Below are 23,514 nucleotides of genomic sequence, written 5' to 3'. Positions count from 1 at the left end.
GGTCTGGGAGACATTCAAATTCCGCAGTTAGAATGGAGAGACCTCACTGAACATCACATGCATTTCATAGACACCCCAGAAAGGCCATACCTCTGTATCAGGGTTAAGCTAGTTCTGGAATAAATAAAATGCTTAAACCAAAGATAAAGAGAAAAACAGAGACCCTTTAAAGCAGCCAGGAGAGCAAAAAAAGACATATTATACCAAAGGACAACAGTAAAAATAATCACTAACTTCTTATCAGAAAATTTTAAGCTAGAAGATATTTAAATGATGACTTTAAAGTGCTACAAGGGCAGGGGGGAAATGCTATCAACTTAAAATTCTATATTCAGAATAAATATCCTTCAAAAATGAAGGCAAAAGAGAATAAAACAAGGTCCAGAACTGTCCTCCTGCCATAAACAAGTAGAAAACTAGTCAAAATATAAAACAACTGTTTCCAGCTAGTAGACAACAGGTCATATGGAAACATGATCCTTGAAAGACGGGAAACAAATGAGGTGAGCCCAAGACTGTTCCAGGTTTCCCTGTGGAACCATAGCACATGCAACGGAACCCAAGTAGAGGTAATAGTCTCACTTAGTTGAGATGACAAAGCTTGGAATTTGTGAAGTCTGAGAAAACTAGAATTTGTAGCATAATACCACAAAGGAAGAAACTAAATACGAATGCTCCAAAAACCCGCAAGAAGGGTCCTTGAATTTCCAGCTAAATACCAATCTGCATATGTGTTGTATGGAAATCTATGAGGCTAGACAGAAAACAACTTCCAAAAAAATATCAAATGCTGGGGAGCTCTAACCCAAACAACTCCCAAAGTTCACACAGGGCCATGATCATTCAGTTTCCGCCAACTCAGGGTGAATAAACCTTGATGAAGACATGAGGCAATCAAGGGAGACACAAGAAGGGGCACGCCTCAGGAGTGGGCCCAAACTAGCCCTACACTGAAAGCTATTCTAGAGCTGCCAAAACCCAAACCCAAAAAAAACCTTAAAACAAAACTCAAAAGATCAAGCTGATCCACAAATAAATTAACTGCCTGCCAGAACAAAACTTAATACTCAAGAAAGAAAAAAAAAAAAAAATCAAGATGCTCAACATTAACTCCATAAAAAATTACAGACCTAGGAAAAAATGAGAAATGGTAACTTATAATCAGGATGTAGAAGTGATAGAGAGTAGAACTACTTTTAACAGAAAGGCTTTATTTTTTTTAAAGATTTATTTGTTTGGCAGGGCAGTGGTGGGGAGAATGTTTGTACGTGAGTAGGGGGAGGGACAGAGAGAGAGAGAGAGAAAGAATCTCAAGCAGACTCCTTATTGAGTGCAGAGCCCAATGCGGGGCTCGAGCCCATGACCCAGAGACCACGATCTGAGCCCAAAGCAAGAGTCGGACACCTAACCGACTAAGCCACCCAGGCTCTCTGAGTACTTTTAGTATAAGGACTTTAAAACAGTATTTAGAAAAAAATTTAAAGGCTTAAAGAAAAACATGAACATAATGAAGAAAAGATAAAAATTTCAACAGAAAAAGGGAAATTATTTTTAAGAAAAACAGTGGTAATTCTAGAACTATAAAAAAGTATACCTGACATAAAAAATTAACTGGATGGAAATAAGAGCATATTAGACAAAGGAAACTTAAGAAAAGAAAAAAATCAGTGTACCTGAAGACAGGGCAAGAAAAACTTTTCAAACTAAATGGAAAGAAAAAAAGTTTGGAAAAATGGACAGAGCTTCAGTGACCTGCCCAAAAAACACATTGTAGGACTGAAGTCTGAGGAGAAAAGAAACACTTGGGAATTTAAAATTTTGAAGAGAGATGGCTAAAAATTTCACAAATATGATGAAAACAATATACCCACAGAACTAAGAAGCTCAATAAGTCCCAAGATAAACAAAAATGAAACTAAACTAAGGAATATCATAGTAAAGTTGTTGAAATCCAATCAAAGAGAGAAAAATTTTAGGAGCAACCAAAGGGTAAAGGTATATTATATATACGAAAACAAATTTAAGAATCACCATAGAATTCTTGTCAGTAACTATGCAACTAAAAGAGAAAAAAAAAAAAAAAAAAGAAAAAAAAATCTTTGAAGTGCTAAAAGGAGGGGGAAAAAACGTGAAAACCTAGAATTCTATATCCACTAACAATAGCTTTCAAAATTGAAAGCAAAATAAGGGGGTGGTGGAAGCTACACTTTAAGAAATTTGTAAAGGGAAGATTTCAAACAAAAGGAATAGGATACCTGACATAAACTTGGATCTACACAAAGAAATAAATATCGAAAGAAATGGTTAAAATGAAGGTAAATATTAAAGACATTTTTCTCATTTTTTCAAAGATTTTACTTATTTGAGAGAGAGGACATACAAGCGGAGGGGAAGAGGCAAGGGAGAGACAGAAGCAGGCTCCCTGCGGAGGACTCTGGCATTATGACCTGAGCCCAAGGCATGAGCTTAACCAAACTGAGCCACCCAGACAGCTCCATTTTTCTCATTTTTAATTATTCTAAAAGGTAAGTGCCTAACAAAAGCAAAAACCAGTATGGAATTTAAAGCACACATAAAATCAAGATGTATGACCAAAAAAAAAAAAAAAAAAAAAAAATGCCCAAAAGATAAGAGGAATTCAAAGTATATCAATATGTAAGATTTTTGCATTATACATGAAGTGGCATATAATTTGAGGGTAAACTGTTATTAAAAATAACCCAGCCAAAAGCAGATAGAAAACCAAGGGGGAAAAAAAAATACACAAACAATAAAACAGTACATTTTAATCTAACCATATCAATAACTATATTAAATGTAAATGGTCTAAATTAGTGGTTGGCAAACTTTTTCTGTAAAGAACCACAGAATATTTTAGGCTTTAAGGACTAAAATGGTCTCTATATGACCAGATGGTCACTAAAGGACAAATGGTCTCTATCCCAACTACTAAACCTTGACATCATAGCACAGAAGCAGCCAGAGATAGTATGTAAATGAATGGGCATGACTGTGTCCCAATAAAACATTCACATAAACAGGTGGATGCCTGGGTGGCTCAGTCAGTTGGGTGTCTGCCTTTGGCTCAGGTCACAAACCCAGAGTCCTGGGATCGAGTCCCGCATCCGGCTCCCTGCTCAGTGGGGAGTCTGCTTCTCCCTCTGCCCCTTACCCTGCTTGTGCTCTCTCACTCCCCCACTCTGACATATAATTAAAATCCTAAAAAAACAAAACAAAACAAAGCAAAAAACCAAAAAATGGGCGGTAGGCCAAATTTGGTCTGCCAGTCATAGTTTTGCCAACACAGTCTAAACATACCAAATTATAAAGATGTCAGATTGGATAAAAAAACAAGACCCAACTACATGCTTTGTACCAAAAAGGCACTTGAAATATAAATGACATAAATAGGTTAAAAGTAAGTAGATGGAAAAAGATACACCATGCAAATATTAATCAAAGGAAATTTTAGTATCAGACACAGAGACTTCAGAACAAGAGAAATTACCAGTAATAAAAAGGGTATTTCATGATGACAGAGGGGTCACTATATCAACAAGACTCAACCCTAAATGTGCTGTAACACATGCAACAGTGCTTAGAATATGAAACAAATCTAAAGGAACTGAAAGGAGAAACAGACAAATCTAAACTTGTAGGTGAAAATTTCAACTCTCTTCTTGACAGAACAAGTAAATAGCAAATTGGTTAAAATATAAGGAGAGATACAAAGGCCAATCTAACTTAACTGATATTTATGGAACACAGCACCCAATAAGAGAAGATACACTTTTCTCAAGTACAAACTGAATATTAACCAAGATACACATGTTGGGACATAAACCAATCAAATAGTATAAATGGACTGAAATTATTAAGAATATGTTCTCTGATCAAAATGGCATTAAATGAGAACACAGTAACAAAATACCTGGAAAATCCCAATATTTGGAAATTATTTGACAACACTTCAGAGCAATCCATAGGTCAAAGAAAAAATTACAAATGAAAAAAGAAAATATTCTGAATGAAATAATAATGCAAATTTATGGCTTTAAAAGTTGATAATCTTTTAAAATAAATTCTTAATTCAATGACCTAAACTTCTGCCTTAAAAGCTAGAAAAAGTATAACAAGTTAACTCAAAGTAAGGAGGAGGTAAGGAATTAATGAAAGCTCAACTCATGAACTAGAAAACAGATAAACCACAGAGAAAAATCAACAAAACTGAAAGTTGATTTTTGAAAGGACTGATAAAATTGATTAAGCCCTAGCTAGACTAATCATGAGAGGAAAGGTGAAATGGACGAATGCTTCAAGACACAAATTACTGAAACAGGACTAAAAAGAAACAGAACAGTCTTGTATCTTTTTATTTAAAAATTGAATCCTTAAGAACCTTTTGAATCCTTAAGAACCTTTCCATAAAAAAACAAACAAACACACACAACCTTCCAGGCCCAGATAGCTTCATTGGTAAATTCCAACAAACATTTAAGGAAAAACATCAATTGTACCCAAACTCTTCTGTAAAAGAAATTGAGAGGGGGCATTGTTAGTGGGAGTATAAAATGGTAAACCCACCTCGGAAATTGTTCAGTCAGTTTCTCATAAAGTTAAACCTACACCCATCCTATAACCCAGCAATTCGACGTCTAGGTAGTCACCCACAAGTAAGTAATATTCATATCACAAAAGCCTTGTACAAGAATGTTCATGGGAGCATTACTCCTAGAAGTTGAAGACCAGATACAAGCTCTTCCTACAGTAATAATAGATAAATTATAGTGTATCCATACAACGGAATGCTACTCAGCAACTAAAAAGAACTAACTACTGCTACATGTAACATGAATGAATCTGTATTTTAAACAAGGGCTTTATATAAATTTTATACCCAGGCAAGTTTGAGAACCACTATTACAGAAGCATATATATAATAACAAAAAGGGAAAACATAAGAGATTTAGGGAGTTTATAAATTAAACAGTACCACATACATTATAAACTGTATATAACAGTTGTCATTTTCTATAGATGCTTAATTGCTATTTCAATTATGATCACAATAGTCCTCTGTGTTCAAATTTCTACTTATGTCCTCCATGGACTTCCAGTTCCAAATTTTAGTCTTTGATCTGATAACTATCCTAATTTCTCATTAATTCCAACTTAAACTATACATTTTAGATAAGGAATCCTGTTGACCAGTTCCTTTGCTTTTTTTTCTTAATGCTCTACTTCATTGGTAGTTTTCTTGACCTCTTAATAGTGGTATTCTTACTGTTTGCTGCAGAGTCTTGAATTTCTACCTCAAATTGAACCCAAAACTCATCTTTTCCACTAAGTACTAAACCACCTCAGATTTTTTCCAAATTCCCTCAGCACTTGAAGATCTTTCTCCTAAAAGATGGGCTATTTATTTTACTGAGTTTGGACACCTCCTCTTAATGACTCACCAACTCCATTCCCTGGCTTAGAGAGTAGAACCTTTGGAAGAAAATTGAAAAGATTACAGTTCTGTTTAAGGTTCTTTCTCTTGTGATGTTTTTACTTTTCCCTCTTGGAATGCATTCTATTTGCCAGAACCTTAAGCTCTATAATGCTAAAGGTAGGAGAGAAAGAGAAGCAAAGAGATGGTTGATTAGAGCTTCCCTGGACTAAATATTTAAAGAAGGTGAAAAAGGCCTTCAGACTTCAGTATCTGTTTAGACCACCTCACCAGCCCAAGGAAGCAAACAAGACTCCAAAGAGAGTTTCAGTGAGGAGTAAGAAAGTGCATTTGTTACGAATTCCCAGTGTTGTCCTGGAAGGCCAGTGTATTGTGATACACTGTTCCAAGGACACTAAAATATATTTCTGGCAGATGTTTCTACATATTGTTTGTAAGGTTAGGTGGCGGGGGGGGGGGTTATTGAGGGGGGGCAAAAGGTAAATATTAAAAAACTGTCCACACTCCTGAACTAAGTGCCAGTTCTGGCAGTTACTTTTTGTTCTGCATACATTATTATTTAGGAATTATGGTCATTACTCACTTTCACAAGCTTCAACTCTAAATGTTTGCCTTCTAAATCCTATCTATAAACCTGGCCACACTTCTGAGCTAGACCGGTATTTTTATCTGATGTTTTGGTCACGTTATTACTCATCTAAAAAGCATAACTACTTGCCTGAACACAAACCCAGTATTCCCCCCTCTCAAACTTGCACGTATTATTCAACTGCCAAGTCAGAAACCTTGGATCATCCTCAGCTTCTATCACCTGCAAACACTAACCAAGTCTGGAGGGCTTAAACTCCTATATATCTGTGGTATCAGTGCCCTTGTTTCTATCCCCACTACAAATCCCTTAATTCAGACCATCATAATCACTTTCCTGAACTAGAGCAGAATCTTAAATGGCATCCCTGCCTGTGATCTACCTATGGGACACCAGACAGAATGCCTCATTCACTTATCCTGCCATATGTATGACTTAGAGAATAAATACCTCCAATTTCTCTTCCACCAGATGATTCTCTTTATTACTACTATAACCAGTTTTCTACAACAGCAAACTGTGTCACTTCCCCTGCTACAAAACAAAATAAAAACTCAAACTCCTTGTATGGCATATGAGACCATTAACAGCTTGTTCATTCTACCTTGATTCTAGTCTGATTTCCTAATTTTCTTTTGTACTCATTTTGACAGGTCAAACTTCACCCTCCTCCTTAAACACACTATACCCTTTCATTTTTAATAATCTAGAATAAATACTCAGTCCAGCTTGCTTTATTTTTAATGATCTCCCATACACTATTTAAAGCCATTACCTAAACCTGTACAGAAGTAATGAGTGAACAAACCATCAGAAGATACAGCCAACTCTCAATTAGCTTATTGTCATATTCTTATTACTATGGTCAGCATAGATTAAATGGGAAAGTGAGTAAACTATTTCAAAAGTGAGTGGCTTGGTAAGCTTCATCCTTACCATAAATTAATGCTAAGTCTTCAGTTACGGACTTACTACCCTCCTTTTGATTGACAGGCACAAAGAGAACTATAACTCGAATTTCTTCATGTCTATCCTTTTCCTTCATCTTTAACAACTCCCTTTCCCATTTCTGCTGTTACTCCTCTGTACTTTCCTTCCCCTGCTACCTAAGTCTTCCTAATAACCTCTTTGTCCACCCTTTACAAGAACATCAGTATTCCTCTATCACTCTTCTCGGTAGAGCACCTAAAATCTTATGAAGTACTTCCACATATACTTACTCACTTGATCTTGCAACCTTATTTTGGGGGATTCCAAAATCAACAAATATCAAAGGTGTGTGTGTAGGGGGGTGGACGGCACTTTATACTGTGAAAATTAAAAGGACACAAGGAAACCGTTTAGAATGGAGTCAGGAGGCCAGCAGGGGGAGCTCTCATGCCCTACCACTTTAGTCCACTGAAAACCCAAGAGGAAAAGAGGTACCTTGCAAGTAAGTACTCCTTTAACTGCTACTTTACTATTCCAGCAGGAGGAGCAACAGCCCAGCCAATGAAAGACTGTCACAACTCAGCCAATGAAAGCCGCTATACTTCTGCTAGCTTAATCCAATGAACTTTTTGTTTATAACAGCTCTCTTTCTCCCTTTCCTCTGTGAAAGAGAGGTCCTCTCCTTTGTTCTCCAGACTTGCTTGTGGTTTTGCCATCGCTTGCTTGTTTAGGGTTGCAGTTCTCTGCTATTTCCAGTTAAACCCATTTTTGCCAATAAAATAGCTTGCGGTTTTATTTCTAAGGTCAACAATGATGATGCTGCTCATGAGCAGATGCTGCTCATCTAGGTAAAATTTAAGATACTTTATAACTCACTTAAAGAAACTGCAGTTCAAAAAAGTTATTATTCATCCAACATAGTGCTATTCCCTCTGCCTAGAACTCCACAATCCCTCTTCACCAGGTCATCTCTCAAGACACATCTCAAGCCTTCCCCTACTCCCAGAGCAAACACATTACACCTATTTCAATGCTATCCTAATGTTTTCTCACACCACTTCTATCATACCACTGGAAGAATCCAGGTATGTGGACTCTTAACTCTGGTGTCTTTTCTACCAAACAAGTCTTATTAAATAATGTTACCTTATTAATGCCCATTAATAATCCAGTATTTTATAGTGAAGAGGAGAAACATTTTATGGATGGCCTGTGCTATTTTCCAATCTCTAGGGTAAAACTGTACACCAAAATAACCCTTATCTTTCCTTAAAAAATCAGGAATTTAAGGAATGTCTCCAAATCCTCTCAAAGTATATAGATATGATCTCTCCTGGTAATGGCATTCAAAGCTGCCACAGCAAAGGAGAAAAACAGCATTTCATTGACCCTAAATCAAACTGTTGTAAGTTTTAAAAGATGCCTGTTAATATCTTGGGAAACATTTAGATTAACAATCAAAAGATGAGGGCCTTAGTCCCTACTCCACATACTGGGTAACTTGGGAAAGTCACTTAACCTCCCTGAATAAAATTTTCTTTTTTGAGAAAACTGGACAATTTACTTACCTTTCAGAAATGTTTGGAGAATTCAATGAAAAAAATGACTGCAAATCACTTAGCCTGGAACATAATGAACAGTCAAACAAACAAACAATCTCTTTTATAATTATTTTCATGGACATTTTTATCTTCAGAACTATGCCCAACAACTTTAGCCTTAACACATTTCAGGACTTTGTGGCCCAGCAACAACTACAATTAATGCACTCATAGAAGCTATCTCCAAGACTTCTGGATCCCCTTTCCGGGTCACAACTCAGGTCCTGTAAATATAATTTGGAGTATCTTCTCCTAAATGCATTATCTTGTTCTCTGCCACACAGAAACTCATCAAAGGATGTTCCTGTAGCTTCTCCTTGTTGGCTTGGCTGTCAACTACCTGGAACAGCACACAGAGTCAGCTGCAAATCTGGCAATTTTCACTGCCAGTCTGTCTTTTAAATCATTTATAAAAAAGAAAAAAAATGTTATATAAAATTAGTCCCAGCACTGATCACCTGAAGGGTAATGAGGCTGGACTACTGTCTCATGTTAATAACTAAAGTCAAAGACTAAATAATTAGATAAATAAGCTCCCCTTTGGCTATATGCATATTTTAACCCCTAAAAAACATACCTGGACTTCTCCCAATAGATTTCATTTAATGTTTAGTAAGTTTATTCTTCAGCTTTGGAATATTTCACCTATTTTCCTTACGCAAAGACACACTAATCTGCAGAACCCAGGGTCTATGTTAAGAGTTAAAATCATACAAAATCCTGATTTTCCTCCATATTTCTCACTTATTTCATATTTCATATTTCAGCCATATTTCAACCTCCAATTCTTTCTCTGACAACCTCTTTCTCTGACTACCCACTATATATGAAAGCTTGAAGTTCAGCTCCCAAATCATTCCTGTTCCATCACTCTACCTTTCATTTTCCATTTTAAGTATATACACATTATTTAAGTAAGCTCCTAACTTTTTAATTGCTTGAAATATAGTATATCAATACTTGATTACCACCTCTACCTGAAGAATCTTACCCAGAACAGAAAGACTGGATATTATTCCTATTATAGAAGTCTTCAAATAAAATAAGGAAGTCATAATTTGAAGACAATCCCAGAGCAATAAGCCTATTTCAAAAAAAAATTTTTTTTAAGGTTTTATTTATTTCTTTGACAGAGAGAGATCACAGTAGGCAGAGAGGCAGGCAGAGAGAGGGGGGGAGGCAGTCTCCCTACCCAGCAGAGAGCCGGATGTGCGACTGGATGTGCGACTGGATCCCAGGACACTGAGATCATGACCTGAGCCAAAGGCAGACGCTTACCCCACTGAGCCACGCAGGCGCCCCTTCAAAAATACTTTTTAAAATTATATTCCTCACTTATTATTAGCTTTGATAAAAGATTATTGTATGACATTTCATCAAATCAAGGTAAATTTAATTTTGGTGTTAAACATCACATGAGCAAAAGGCTTACAGACTATCAGAGAAACTGTGGAAATATATTCTTGCTCTACTGTACTTGGCAGTGTCATTATGATTATGATCTCTCTCAAGTCATTCCTTGGGCTTTTTCACCTACATGTACAATAAAGGCAGCTAACTAATTCTCAGTTAAACTACTCAGATGCAAATTTACCAAATTTTAACATGAAGCAACAGTCCAACCAGTTACCCTTCAAGATTACTTTTGCTCTAACCAGATTCAAAAGCCTTCTCTCCATTACCCATGAAAAAGTAAGATAATTGGCTAACTCAGAAAAAGAATTTATTGAGTAAGGAAAATGATTCGTAGTTTCCTTTGGTCATTCTCTAACATCTACATTGAAGCTAAGAAAGTAGTTTGCCTGGTCCATACTTACTCAGTCCTTGTATCCGTGAATTTTAAGTAGGAATAACTGGCAATTCACAATGCCATAATTATTTTTAAACATAAAAAAATTGCAACTTAATGAAAAATTGAGCAATAATTGGTTATATTTTATTATAACACAGTATTTCAGGTTTTTTAAGATTTATTTGACAGAGAGATCACAAGTAGGTAGAGAGGCAGGCAGAGAGAGAAGGGGAAGCAGGCTTCCAGCTGAGCAGAGACCCCCCCCCCCCCAAATGCGGGGCTCGATCCCAGGACCCTGAGACCATGACCTGAGCTGAAGGCAGAAGCTTAACCCACTGAGCCACCCAGGCACTGCAATAACACAATATTTCTAATGTCTCTTGAAACCATACTTAAATATTTTATTCACATAATTAGATTATGTAATTGATTGAAAGAAAAGATCTGCATGTCAGTTCTACAAAATTCCTAAAAGCATTTCATGATTCCAAAAATGACCAATAAACTGTAATAATTTCATAATCTTTATTATAATAGTTAATCAAAAGAAGATTAGGAGTTGGTCACTCTCAAACATTAAAATTCTGTATCAGGGAAAGAAAAATATGATCCTGAAAGCTTTTGATAGCTCCATGTAATGCTTATTTCAGATTAAAGGGATGGGGGGAGACAAGATGGCGGGGAACTAGGAGGAGGCGCCATTTCAACCTGTACCCTAAAGTGAGCTGATTACCTACCAAAGAACTCTGATCACCCATGAAATCAGCCTGAGATTAGAATTATACACTTTTGGTGGATCTCAGGTTAAAGGGATGACCCATGTATTTATCACCTGAAGTATCTACCCACAGAATGCCTGACTGAGATAAAAAAAAAAAATAGCACGAACCTACAACTAACATAATAAAAATGCTTTTCAGCTACACTTACTTCTGCTTTTAATCTCTAATTTATAAAATGGACTCAATTCAACAGAATTCTAAAAATATGGGTAATTAAAAATATGTGATACATTTTTTTAAATCACTGAAATTATATTTAAAAAAAGAGACTTTAAAAAGTACACTCACGTATGACAGACAGTAAGTTACATGTTGTGACAGCAGGTTAAGGTGCATGAGAACCAAAGTCAAGGAAATGACAAGCAGAAGAGCTGTTATAAAAGCAATAGAAGAACCTGGTAAGGCAGAACCAAAGAATATGTAGGAAAAGTCCACCACTATCATTTAAAAAACACCTGTTAAACCGCATGTTCATAACACTAATTAGACCTGGGTTACAGCAAAGTAAAAAACAAAATGTTACAAAGTTGGAATTATACAAATTTTATCACTAAAACCCAACAATATAATGAATGAAATTATCAAAACATTCACTTAATAGAAAACAGGGTTCAAGGATTTTCTCATGGCTTCACTGACAGACAGAAAGGGATTGTAATGAATAACAGATCTTATAAATTCCTGATTTCCTTACCTAATCTTACCCAGTAAGCCTTTGGAACTCACCACATTTTCACTAGAATACCTGCAAATCAATTACTGGCATTTTGATTCTAGAATAATGTTACCACAACAAGGGTTTCCAGATGACATTTAGAAAAACAGACACACTCACTCTAACTTGATATGCATACTTAATTAAAGGTCCAAGACAAGCAGAGGAAGGAGAAAACAAACAAACATGAGGGCATCAGCTGCACTAAAAGCCTTGTAAGATAGACTCTTAGGTGATCATATATTTATCTAGGAGTTTTTGGTAGCCTCAAAGTGACTTCATTAATAGTGAAGAAACAAATGGGCACACAAGTGTCTGTACACACCTAATGAGCCATAAAGAATAGTGTCCAATATCTGTTGTACTCTTACCGTGTGCTAAGGAAAGAAACACTTTGAATCCTCACCACTCTCCTATGAGGTGGTTATTTACTACTACCCTCACTCTACAGGTAAGGAAACCTAAAGTACACAGTGGTTAAATCACCTGCCAGACATCAATGTTATTAATCGGCTGAAATACAAAGTCAGTCGTTCTCTATTACAACTATGATAGAAATTATGTTTTCATAATTATCAAGTAATTCTACTACTGCTCTTATTTTTAAAGGTCCTAAAGCCCATTTCAACATAACAAAACTCCTACATTTACTGAGAATAATAATTTTCATATAATTTACTTGGAAAATACAGGAACCTTTTGGATTCTGAAGATCTTGTAAGCAATTAAGTTTTAGCATAAAAATCACAGAACACTAGCCTGCTCCAAGCTCATCTAATATTTTAATCTAGATGACATGACAGTTTGTCTCTTTCTAATGACAGAGAAATATGAGCACTTCCACTAACAATGAGCCGTATTGTTTAAAACTTTTCAATAAAAGCTTATCCTGTTTTATATCATTTCATGTATCAATGTAGTCGATTCAAACTTCCCCAACCTTAGAAGAGAACAACATCACAATCCAAAAACCATTTATAGTTGGCACTGCAACTCTTTAGAAATAAACAATATGAGTGTGATAATGTAGAAAAACCCTGGAGTCCAGAGACCCGCCCACCCATCCTGGCTCTCTAACTACCAATTTAGTCCCTTTCCACTGCTCTGGGCCCTTGGTTTCCTGACCTGCAAAATAATCATCTCCACGGCCTACTCTCCCACCTCTAAAAGAAACGTGACTCTTGTACAGACATCTTTTTTTCCAAGCTTCCCATTCTCCATCTATTTAGCTATTATCATTACTTTGCAGGCATTAAACATTATTTTTCCCTGGTTCTACAAAAGGAGAAAACGGTCCGTTCTTAACTAAGGTGATAAGGGAATGCCCTCAGGACCACTAGTTTACCATAGATGAGTCTCAAGGTGAACAATGTAGAAGCTATTATAATGCTAAAAGGTGTTAGGTTTCAATATTTTAGGCTACTGTTTTGTGTGCCAGTACATTCTCCCTAAGGACAAACAGTAAAATTCAAGGACAATAAGGAGAAAAAAATGTAATTATCCATCAGTTATTGAAAAACTAAAAAGATGCCAAATGAAAATATTAGTACTTTTTTGGAGAACATTTTTCTCTGATGAATTACATTACAGAGCAACATAATCATTCACAAATTTTCTCAGATATCTTTAAGTACTCCCTACAAAAAAAAAAAGGCTTTCCTTTTTTAAATTGTGAGGAATTAGTCAGATAACATACATGTGATTAAGAAAATATTTGAAAGATGAAAAGATCTAGCTGTGCAATTCTTAGCTTCCTTTTCTCAGTGACTTGAAGAACCTCAAAGGGATGCCAGAGGTAGAATCTGTGGACCTCCACGGCCTGACCCTGGTATGCATTTTCTACCTTCCTAACCCATTTTCAAGAGTGTTATGCAAATACAAGATTATTAAAATTAAATTAAGCATCTGACATTAATATTGAACTGTTAGAAAGCTCATCCTGATTTCAGTATTGCTTTCGAGAGCTGCTACATTACCAGCATCTTCCCAGCACAATACTTAAAGTTGACCTTGTAAAGAAAAACTTAAAAGCAAGGGACAGAAAGCATGTGAATTACTAATCTTGTAGACTAAAAGTTTAAGTAGCAAATTCTAACAGCACAGTCGTCCACTCTAAATGTTAAGTCAGGAAGAAGTAAGCCACAGCTATAGGTTCAGAGACCTGAAGAAAGGATATTCAGCGGATATAGAGGCGACTGCAAGAATTTCAAGGTACAGTTATGAGCATTTCCAGCAAAACTAGTAACTGGTAAAACAACATCAAACATGTACATACATTTTAAAATAAAGGGTAACTGATAAGCTCCAGCAGCAAGCCTCCTCTCGGTTGGAATGCCAAAATAAAATGTCAGAAATCACCTCGCGAATCCATTCCCCCAGCCTTTCAAAGTTTGGAACCAAATCGACATGTGTACTTAAACGCTTCGTAGCATCCTTCTTTAAATGCAACTCCCTCCCCAGAAAGTCAGTTCGCTTCGGCTACTTGAATGCCCAAATCCCAGCATCAAAGAATCGCAGGAGCCCAAGTAGTTGCAGAAGGGTCTTCCAGCGGCCGCCTGCGCATCCCTTTCCACCTCGCGTTAAAGCCCTGGAGGTGCTCTGGTCACTTCCCCATCCAAGTTCCCCAGTTCTCTCATCTCCCAGCGGACCGCTTCTCGTCGACCTTGAAGACCCCCGGATCGGAGCCCTAGAGCCCAAGTGACCTGGCCAGTTGGCCCCTTCCCCGCAGCACGCGTTAACTGCTCCCGCAGTCTCCGGTGGCCTCCCTCCGACCCCTATCACGAACTCCCTCCTACTGGCTCCGAAACGACCCCCTTTCCCCTTAGGCGCCCCACATCCCTCCAACCAGAAATATCATTCATCAGAAATGCATCCAGAGCCTACTAAGCGCAAGCCCCCACTACGCGCAGGTCCGTCTGCACAGGGCTCGCGGCCCGAACTCGCCGTCCCCCGCCCGCCGTCTCCTCCCGGCCCCAGGGCCGGCGCTGCCTCAGCCCGGGGTGTGGAGGCGCTGGCCGGAGGCGGACTGCGCCGGGCGCGGGCACCCGGGGACCCGCAGGCGGCCGCTAACGGCGGCGCGGGGGGCCGGGAACAAGCGCGGTCCGGGCGCGGGCCGCGGGGACACTCACCGGTCCGGGCGCGCGGGGCGGCCTCATCCAGGGGCACCTGCGGCCAGGCGGACGGGCCCGGACGGCGCAGTCACGGAGAAGGCGAGTCCGCCCGCCGGTCCCGTCCCGTCCCCTCCAACTGCCCGATCGAGCGCAGTCTCGTTTCCTCTGGACGGAGCCCGGGGACCCCAGCTCTGCCGGATGCCCCCGCCAGGCCCCCACCCCCTTCCCCGGCCGCCTCCCCCCTTCACCCTTTCCCCTCCCCCCTCCCCCCAACCCCCCACCGGAATGGAAAATACCTCCCGGGGCGGGGGGCGGCGGGGGCACGCCTCTCTGAAGGGCAGCCTACCGTGACCAATAGCAGGCGGGGATCTGGAGGGGCGGGATTCCTAGCGGCCAATCCGGAGGCGTGTAGGTGAAGGCCGAAGAAGGGAGGCAGGGAGAGAGAGGGGGGCGGCCGGGGAGTCAGGGAGGTCCGGCCGCTCGGGTGTGCGCTGTGCGCGGCTGCCATTTTGGAGTCGGGCAGCTGAGACGGCGGCCGGGTCCGGCCCGGGGGAAAGGGAGAAGCCAGTCAGGTAGGAAAGAGGCTGTCACGTGGGATAGAGGGGCGGGGTAAAGCGGGCTGTAGCCGGAGAGGAGGGGTCGGAGGCGGCGAGTCACGGGGGCTGAGGGGGGTCACGTGGTCGGAGGAGGGCTAGCGGTGGGCTTGGGGGAGGAAGGTCCACCTGAGGTGGGAGAGGGAAGAAAGCTTTGTCCCTGGCTTCAACTCTGTTAGGGAAAAGGAAAAGAAAAATGATGAATGGAGGGTGTGAGTGCCGGGCCGGAAAATGTGAATGAGTCTCCCTAGCTCCCTCCAGCATGGTGCCACCCAGTTACTGAATTCCAAGATGCACGGGAACCTGGGCATTTCATTTAATTCAGGTAGTCCCATCCCTGCTCCCTGCTGTCACAAACATGACTTACAGATCTGATGGAGGGGTGATTGTCCTCCACTTTTTGCCCGCACTTTATGTGGAAGGGCCCCCGCCCTAGAAATGGCTGAAAGGGTAGAAGCATAGTTGAGGCATTGTGACGCCAGGACGACTCCTTACATCTGCCGTTTTGGAAACCGTGTCGTCATTCACAAATTTCCTGGCCAGTTCTATCTGGGCCATACCATGATCACGTTCCAACGCCTCCAAACTTAAACAAAAACAAACAAAACAAAAAACAACTTGCCTGTGAGCCCCTGCCTAGCGCTCATCTGTATTTCAATTCATGATTTAAGTACAGCCTAAATTAAACTCCCTACTAGTACACGGAAAGTGCTGCTCTTAAGGTTACCGGTGACATCCATGCAACCAAGTTCAAAGTCACTTTTAAGTTCTTATTTGATCTCTCCTGCAGGAAACTGGATGGACTATACATCCCTCTCTAAGCTTTTTCTCCTCCACAGGGCTCCCCTCACCCCAGTTTGCCTGACACTATAAACACTCAAAAAATTATTAAGCTTACTAAATCTGTTATCTGTCGGCTAGTTAAGAGAGTCCCAAGAGCTGATCCTCAGTCCTCACCTCAGTAGGTCCGTAGTCATTCTACCGCACACTAGGTGACCTAACCACTTTGGTGGTTGAGTGTACCTTTAATGACGTCCAGATAAGTGTTTTTGGACATCTCCACTTGAACCTTATTATGACCTACCTATCCAAATCAGAACTCAAATACCCTCAGAAGTGCTCTTTTTCCTCTGCTCCTTATCTTTTTGATAATGTCCCCATCCACTCCCAACAAATCCAGAACCAAGAACCTGGGTGTAATCCACCATGCTTCTCCCTCACTGCTGTAAGTACTTCCCTTACCTTTTCTAACTTTGTCATGTGGGTTATATTTACTAGATGCCCTTTCCTCTCCATTTCGACAACCAGAGCCTCACCTGGGTCACTTATTCATTAAGCCATTGAGCACTGTACTATGTTCCAGGCATTGTTTGAGAGCTTGGGATATAGTGGTGAACCAAGTGACAAGGTTGGTGAGATAAACATTATATGAGTAAACTAATAAATGGACAAGATAATTCAGGGGATAATAAGTGCTGTGAAGCCAAAACAAAAACAAAAAACAAAACAGGGAAACCTGTAAAAACCTCCTAAATTGTTGCCTATCTCTTTATCTCAATTCCTCCCCACCCTCACCCCACATCTTCTCATCCTTTTTATTCTCAAAAAGGGAATGGCCCTGAGCCTTTCACCTGGAGACTTAATTTTATTCCCTTTCATCTGCCATGACTTCCTTCTCTATTACAGTTGCCTGAATATTAATCCCTCTACTAGAAGATAAGCTACTATAGAGGCATTGTACCTTATATATATCTTGGTGCCTCCACAGTGCCTTGGCTCAGAATAGGTGCTCACAAATGAGTGTTAAATGGTGAATTTCCTAACACCTGAACCATGCTGCCACAAAAGCATCTCCAGCCCAAATCAGAATGGGAAGATCCATGAACTTAGCTACTAGAGTATAGTGACAGTGTTACCTCACGGGCAGGGGTGTGGATATGAATGAGATCACTTCCTTTGGTTCCTTACAGGTCCGGGCTTCCATGATGCTGTGCCCCATGAGTGGCAGTAGTTGCTTCGTAAACACTATTTTACTTGACAGTGCCAAGTGCATGTGAGCAATTTAAAAGTACTCTTTGTTTCTGATGATGAGCTTTAAACCCAGAGCATTCTGGGTAAATTGCCAGGATAGGCCCTGCAGGAGGAGGTTGCAGTTGCCACTTCACTTTGTATTTCCAGGCCCTTGGGTATTGCACCCCAACAGGGAGTGAGATGTTGCCAGTTCTGTCATATTGTAATTAAATCCAAGTTCTGGCAAAGGGCAGTGCATAATTATGAAGTATTATTATGGTTTTTATCATTATTAGGCACCCAGCTGCCCAGCCCAGGAAACCACAGTAGTAAAACACTGAGAAGCCAAGCTCCTCTCCCAGCTGGCATGAATCAAGACCAGGTGTATTGGCACACAGTCTTGCAGCTCCACTAGTCAAGACGAGACCTTCTGTCCCCTCTTTTTGGCAAGATAAAAATTTAAATTAATGGGAAGAGGAAATGTGAAGAAGGACCTTTGCCACCGCCTTTAAATCAAGTTCCTTTCTTCCCCTCTCACCAGAATGGTCTCACCTATGATTTATTGTGTAAATCTTCTTCAACTTTATTCTTGACCATCCAGCTTCCCAATCATCATTCCCCAGGGTCTATTGAGAATGTATTTGGGTGGGATATAGAGAACAGAAAACTTTTTATTTTCAAGAAATTTATGGTATGGGCTAACTAATTCAGAAAGTATAGTCAGGCTTTGACAAGACATCTGCCTTTTATTGAGCACCTACTCACCACTGTACTCAGCACCTTCACATATGCTATCCGACTTAATTCCTACCCCCCCCAAAAAAAAATAGATTTTATTATCCTCATTTTCTTCAAGGTCTCAAAGACTTGGTAAATAACAGAACTGAGATTCCAACATAAATATACAGATTTGGTGATTGTATATTCATGGTGGATGTGTCCACACTGATAGATGAATATAGGCGTCAGACTTCCCCACTTTCTACTGAATCGTACAAAGTAGATTTTAAGCTGAGCACTGAAAGGACAATTCAGAAGTGATGTTGAGAGAATGGTGCCAAATGAGGAAGCCAAACTGGCCATAAGCCTAAAATCAATCAATAAGGACAGATTTCTTGTTCGGCAATGTCATATTATATTCTTCAAGTACTTTTATTATCTCAGCTACTCCAAATGCAGAAGTCACCCCAGGTGGTACAAGGGTGGGTTGACAATGGAGGAGGGTGGCTTAGGGAGGGAATATGCTTTTGAATGGAGAACTCCCAAATTGCCCATAAACTGGCACATCTAGCACTGGCTTCTGGAACAGCCAAAACCATGGCAGCTTTCCCTGCTGCCAATCACTTGTTTTTAACTGATACATGTAGAACAATTTTCCATTCTCTTCGTTTTTTCTAAAACAGTTGATTAACAATTTTTTAAAGATTTTATTTTTTTATTTGAGAGACATCACAAGCAGGGGGCAGAGGCAGAGGAAGAAGGAGAAGCAGACTCCCTGCTGAGCAGGGAGCCCAATACAGGACTCAGTACTAGAACCCTGAGATCATGACCTGGGCCGAAGGCAGACACTTAACCAGCTGAGCCACCCACGGGTCTCTGACTTAACAGTTTTTAAATACAGTTTGTTTAGAACTTACTGTGTTGTACAAGGAAGTTCACTTTTATTTTTAGTACTTTTTAAGGGATTTAAGATTTTTAAAAATGCACTCATATTAAATGTACGGTCTGATCTGTCTGATCTGATCTGAGACATGTATGCCCTTGTAACCACTATCATAATTGTGAAATAGAAATTTCCCTCACCCCAAAAAAGTTCCTTTGAACCCTTTTGCATAGAAATTTTAATACAACAATTTTAATACAACATAGGAAATTTAATACAAATTTTAATGACTCCAAAATTTAGATCTCCAGTCAACCTTGCTTCCAAAGTCTAGGCCCAAGCTGCCTGCTTGACATGTCCACCTGGATGTTGCAAACAGGCACCTCAAACCAAGCATAACTGAAAGATGAAGCAGACGGTGCTTTATCTTTGCTACAAGAAAACCCCTACTTCCGATTCCCTTCTGAAATCATGTTTCTGTATTCTTCAGTTTGGTTGACATAATCATCATCTACCAAGTCATGTAAGCCAGAAATTTTTAAATAAAATCTTCTCCCCCTCTTACACCTCCCCAGAAGTGAGTCTTACTCACACAAACATTTTTAAATCAGCCCTTTGCATTTTCAGTATTCTCATTCAGACACTTGCTTGCACGATCACCAAAAACAAAACAAAACAAAACAAAAAACCCTCCTAACTTGCTTCTTCATGCTCCAATTCATCCACCAATCTGCCACTTTAATTTTCTTTTGAAAACCTAGATCTGACTGTTTCAATCCTTTGCATTCAGGGACTGCCCAATTGCCTAAAAATGGCACTGAAAATCTTTCATGGTATGGCCCAACCTCCCCATCTGGACTCCTCTGCTCCCTGCCACGTAGAGCTGGCTATCCATTTTCATCCCTCTGTGCTTTTCATCAAATATCAATGTGAAATGTGCCTCCTACTCCACCTGAAAACTCTTGCTTCCCTTTCACAGCCCCATTTATAAGACTTTTCTTTATGAAGCCTTCCCAGACCTCTCCAGATACACAGTCTCTCTCTGCTACACTTGACTCCCCCCATATCATGTTGCACATACATTTATCACGCTGAATAGACATAGTGGTTAAATGGAACAGGAGAGCTGAGTCAGAAGATCTGAGTCTAACTCAGAAATCTCATTCATCGCTTGCTGTATTAGCCAGAGCAAATGACATAACTTCTCTGAGCTTCAGTTATTCAATCTATGAGTTGGTACTAACAATAACCATAATAATCCTCTACCTCATAGGACTCTTGTGGTGATCAAACAAGTAATTATAAATGTGAACATAGTTTGCAGTATATGGATATTACATGTTATAATTACACATTTGTATCTTCTGATAGATTTTGAACTTCTTGAGCGCAAAAACCAGTATCTGGCCATCCACCAGATGCGGTGCCTACCTAGGCCTACTCCTTGCCTAGATTGGTTTATGGCAGAAGTTGTCATTTTTGGTAGGATCATATTCTCTCAATTAACTCTCTTAATACTATTTTCTGTGTTTCTTCAAAAGCCAATCGTGACATCCTCACTTCTTTTTATAATTGTTTATTGCCTTTTCAATTAAATAGCTACATTGAAAGGTCTCTAAGGAAAGGAAATAAATATTCTATCCATGATTAGTTTTAAGCACTTTGATTTATTTGACAAAAACTTTTTAGAGTCATTATGTGCCCAGCCCTGTTCTAAGCCCTGGTCATACAGTGGCATACAAGAGACTTCACAAAACTTATGTTATCGTGGGGACAATCAGCATGCAGAAGCAGTAAAGATGTTCATCTATACAGTTAAAGATGCTACAAATAGAGCAATATGGAGGGCGGGGCGGGTGTAGCTGGAGTGGTCAGGGAAAGCCACTCTGCGAAAGCCCGTAGAGCATCAATAATGACACAAGGAGGCAAGCATACAAAAAGAAGACAGGATAGCCTTGCAGGTGAAAGGAAGAGCAGAGAGGCGCTGAGCCCTGAGACAGGAGCAGACCAAGTTGATATAAGGAACTGAAAGGCAGTCTGTGGGAAGTGGAGGGAGTGAAGGGCTGTGGTAGGAGCCTACGTTAAAGAAGCAGACAGGGACCAAATCTCTTGCAAAGTCAAGGGGGCTTGCAAGGTCAGGTAAAGAGTTAAATGTTTATTCTAATTGTAATAGGAAACCACTGAAGGGTTTTAAGCAGGAGTGTGATATAATTTGATTTTTTAAATAAGATTTTATTTATTTATTTGACAGACAGAGATCACAAGTAGGTGCAGAGGCAGGCAGAGAGAGAGGAGGAAGCAGGCTCCCTACTGAACAGAGAGCCCGATGCGGGGCTCGATCCCAGGACCCTGGGATCATGACCTGAGCCGAAGGCAGAGGCTTTAACCGACTGAGCCACCCAGGAGCCCCTATAATTTGATTTTTTAAATAAGACTTTATTTATTTGTTTGTCAGAGAGAAAGTGAGGGAGAGAAAGAGCACAAACAGGGGGAATGGCAGGCCAAGGGAGAAGCAGGCTCCCTGCTGAGCAAGCAGCCCAGACAATGCCATGCGGGGCTCAATCCCAGGACCCCGGGGGTCATGACCTGAGTCAAAGAGAGACTCTTAACCAACTGAGCTACCCAGGCGTCCCTGATTTGGTTTTTAAAAGATCACTTTAACTGCATATAGAGACTATATTCTGGGGACAGTAGGAGAAGGGATTAGAAGGTAGACTGGTTGTTTTCAGTCAACAGAGATATTGGTCTGAATTAGGGTGGTGCTAAGGATGGTGAAGAGTAGTTTGGGGTATGTTTGGCAATAGGACTGACAGGACTTACTGATAGATTTAATGACAGTAATGGAAAGACATTCAAGAGGTCTCAGAATTATGGTCTAAGCCATTAGGTGGATAAAAGTTCAGTTTACTGAGTTCACACAGTACCTGTGAGGGCTCTGCCCTGGGCTCTGAGAATACAAAGGTCCGAGAACAAGACAGAGTTCTTGGCCTCAAAAGGTCACAGTCTGGGAGGACTGCCTCCTACCTCCTACACTGATGACTTCTGTAGGAGGTTTTGTTTTTGTTTTTGAAGGTTTTATTTATTTAGAGAGTGAGGGGATGGTGGTGGGAAGGGAGAGGGAGAAGGAAAACCTCAAGGCTTCGCTGTGCTGAGCATGCAGCCCAGTGCAGGGCTCCATCTCAGGAATCTGAGATCATGACCTGAGCAGAAATCAAGAGTTGGACACTTAGCCTGAGCCTCTCAGCCACCCAGGAGCCCTGCTGTAGGAGGTTTTAAGCACAATTACAGAAGTACATATATGTTATGGGAGCATCAAGAAGGATTCCCTAGCCCAGTCTAGCCAACCAAACCAGGAGTCCTGCCTTCTTGGGAAGATAAGTAGGAGAGTTTCTCAACACCTGTGAGATGTGTGCAGTAATCCACACTCTAGTTTAACTTAACTCTTTATAAATATAGTAGCTGTCAGCAGCATCTGCCAGGGTTTCCGATTTGTTACTACTTTGAAGAGGAGAGGAAAGTGGCACCTGGGTGGCTCTGTTGGTTAAGCATCTGCCATCGGCTTAGGTCATGATCCCAGGGTCCTGGGATCGAGCCCCGATCCCTCTCCTCTGCCTGCTGCTCCCCTTGCTTGTGCTCTTTCTCTCTCTGTGTCAAATAAATGAATAAAATCTTAAAAAAAAAAAAAAAGTAAGAGGACAGGAAAGAAAGCTATGGAGAAAGTCAGAGTCAGGATGGACAGAGAGGCAAGGTGCCCAGCTAACAAGAGGGTCTGGGCTTCTGCTGCAGCTCTCTGCTCAAAACTCACCGATAGTATGCCCTTGGTTGAGGATATGTTCTGCTTTGTTTCACTTTAATTGCAGCTGCAGCTTTTATGAAATTACCATAAGGCTCCTGAATGACTTCTCTCAAGCTTTTTTTTTCTTTTTGGTATTTAATAACTTCTATTTGACCCACTGACACATTCACATTTCAAAAATCCAAATAAGAAAGGATATAATGAAAAGTCTTCTCCTTCTCCTTCACCCAATTCTGTACCCCACACACCTGGATAGGCAGAGATAACTATACGGATTTTTTCTATGTATCCTTCTAGTGTTTCTTCACACAGATACAAGCAGTTTTTATATTTATTCTCTTCCTGCTTCTTACACAAGAGGTGGCCTACTTTATCCCCTGATCTGGATCTTGTTTTTCCCTCTAACAATGTATCTTGGAGACCTTTCCTATCAGTGCTAGGAGAGCTTCCTCATTCTTTTAAACAGCTGCATAGCATTACACTGCAGGATCTGCCATAGTTCATTTAACTATTCCCCTATTGATGAATCCTTGGGCTGTGT

The 23,514-nt window shown here is 40.2% G+C and overlaps 2 protein-coding genes across 3 annotated transcripts in view; one reads left to right on the top strand and one right to left on the bottom strand.

Moving 5' to 3' along the window:
• SOCS5 (suppressor of cytokine signaling 5) overlaps window positions 1–15,441 on the bottom strand; it is a 61,136-nt gene extending 45,695 nt beyond the window's left edge. The window contains exon 1 of one of the 2 annotated variants that reach the window (XM_032840323.1): window positions 15,318–15,441. The gene's annotated coding sequence lies outside the window, so the exon portion shown is untranslated. Of the gene's footprint in view, window positions 1–14,989; window positions 15,236–15,317 lie in introns of those variants that run through there. The other variant, XM_032840322.1, reaches the window with a different exon arrangement.
• The window catches only part of PIGF (phosphatidylinositol glycan anchor biosynthesis class F), a 95,532-nt gene continuing 87,454 nt past the window's right edge, over window positions 15,437–23,514 (top strand). Inside the window, exon 1 of the mRNA XM_032840325.1 lies at window positions 15,437–15,543. The gene's annotated coding sequence lies outside the window, so the exon portion shown is untranslated. The remainder of the gene's footprint in view (window positions 15,544–23,514) is intronic.

Source organism: Lontra canadensis, unplaced genomic scaffold (assembly GCF_010015895.1).
Source record: "Lontra canadensis isolate GAN:19392208 unplaced genomic scaffold, GSC_riverotter_1.0 scaffold112, whole genome shotgun sequence".
Classification (NCBI taxonomy): domain Eukaryota; kingdom Metazoa; phylum Chordata; class Mammalia; order Carnivora; family Mustelidae; genus Lontra; species Lontra canadensis.
This window is presented reverse-complemented; position numbering and strand designations above follow the sequence as displayed.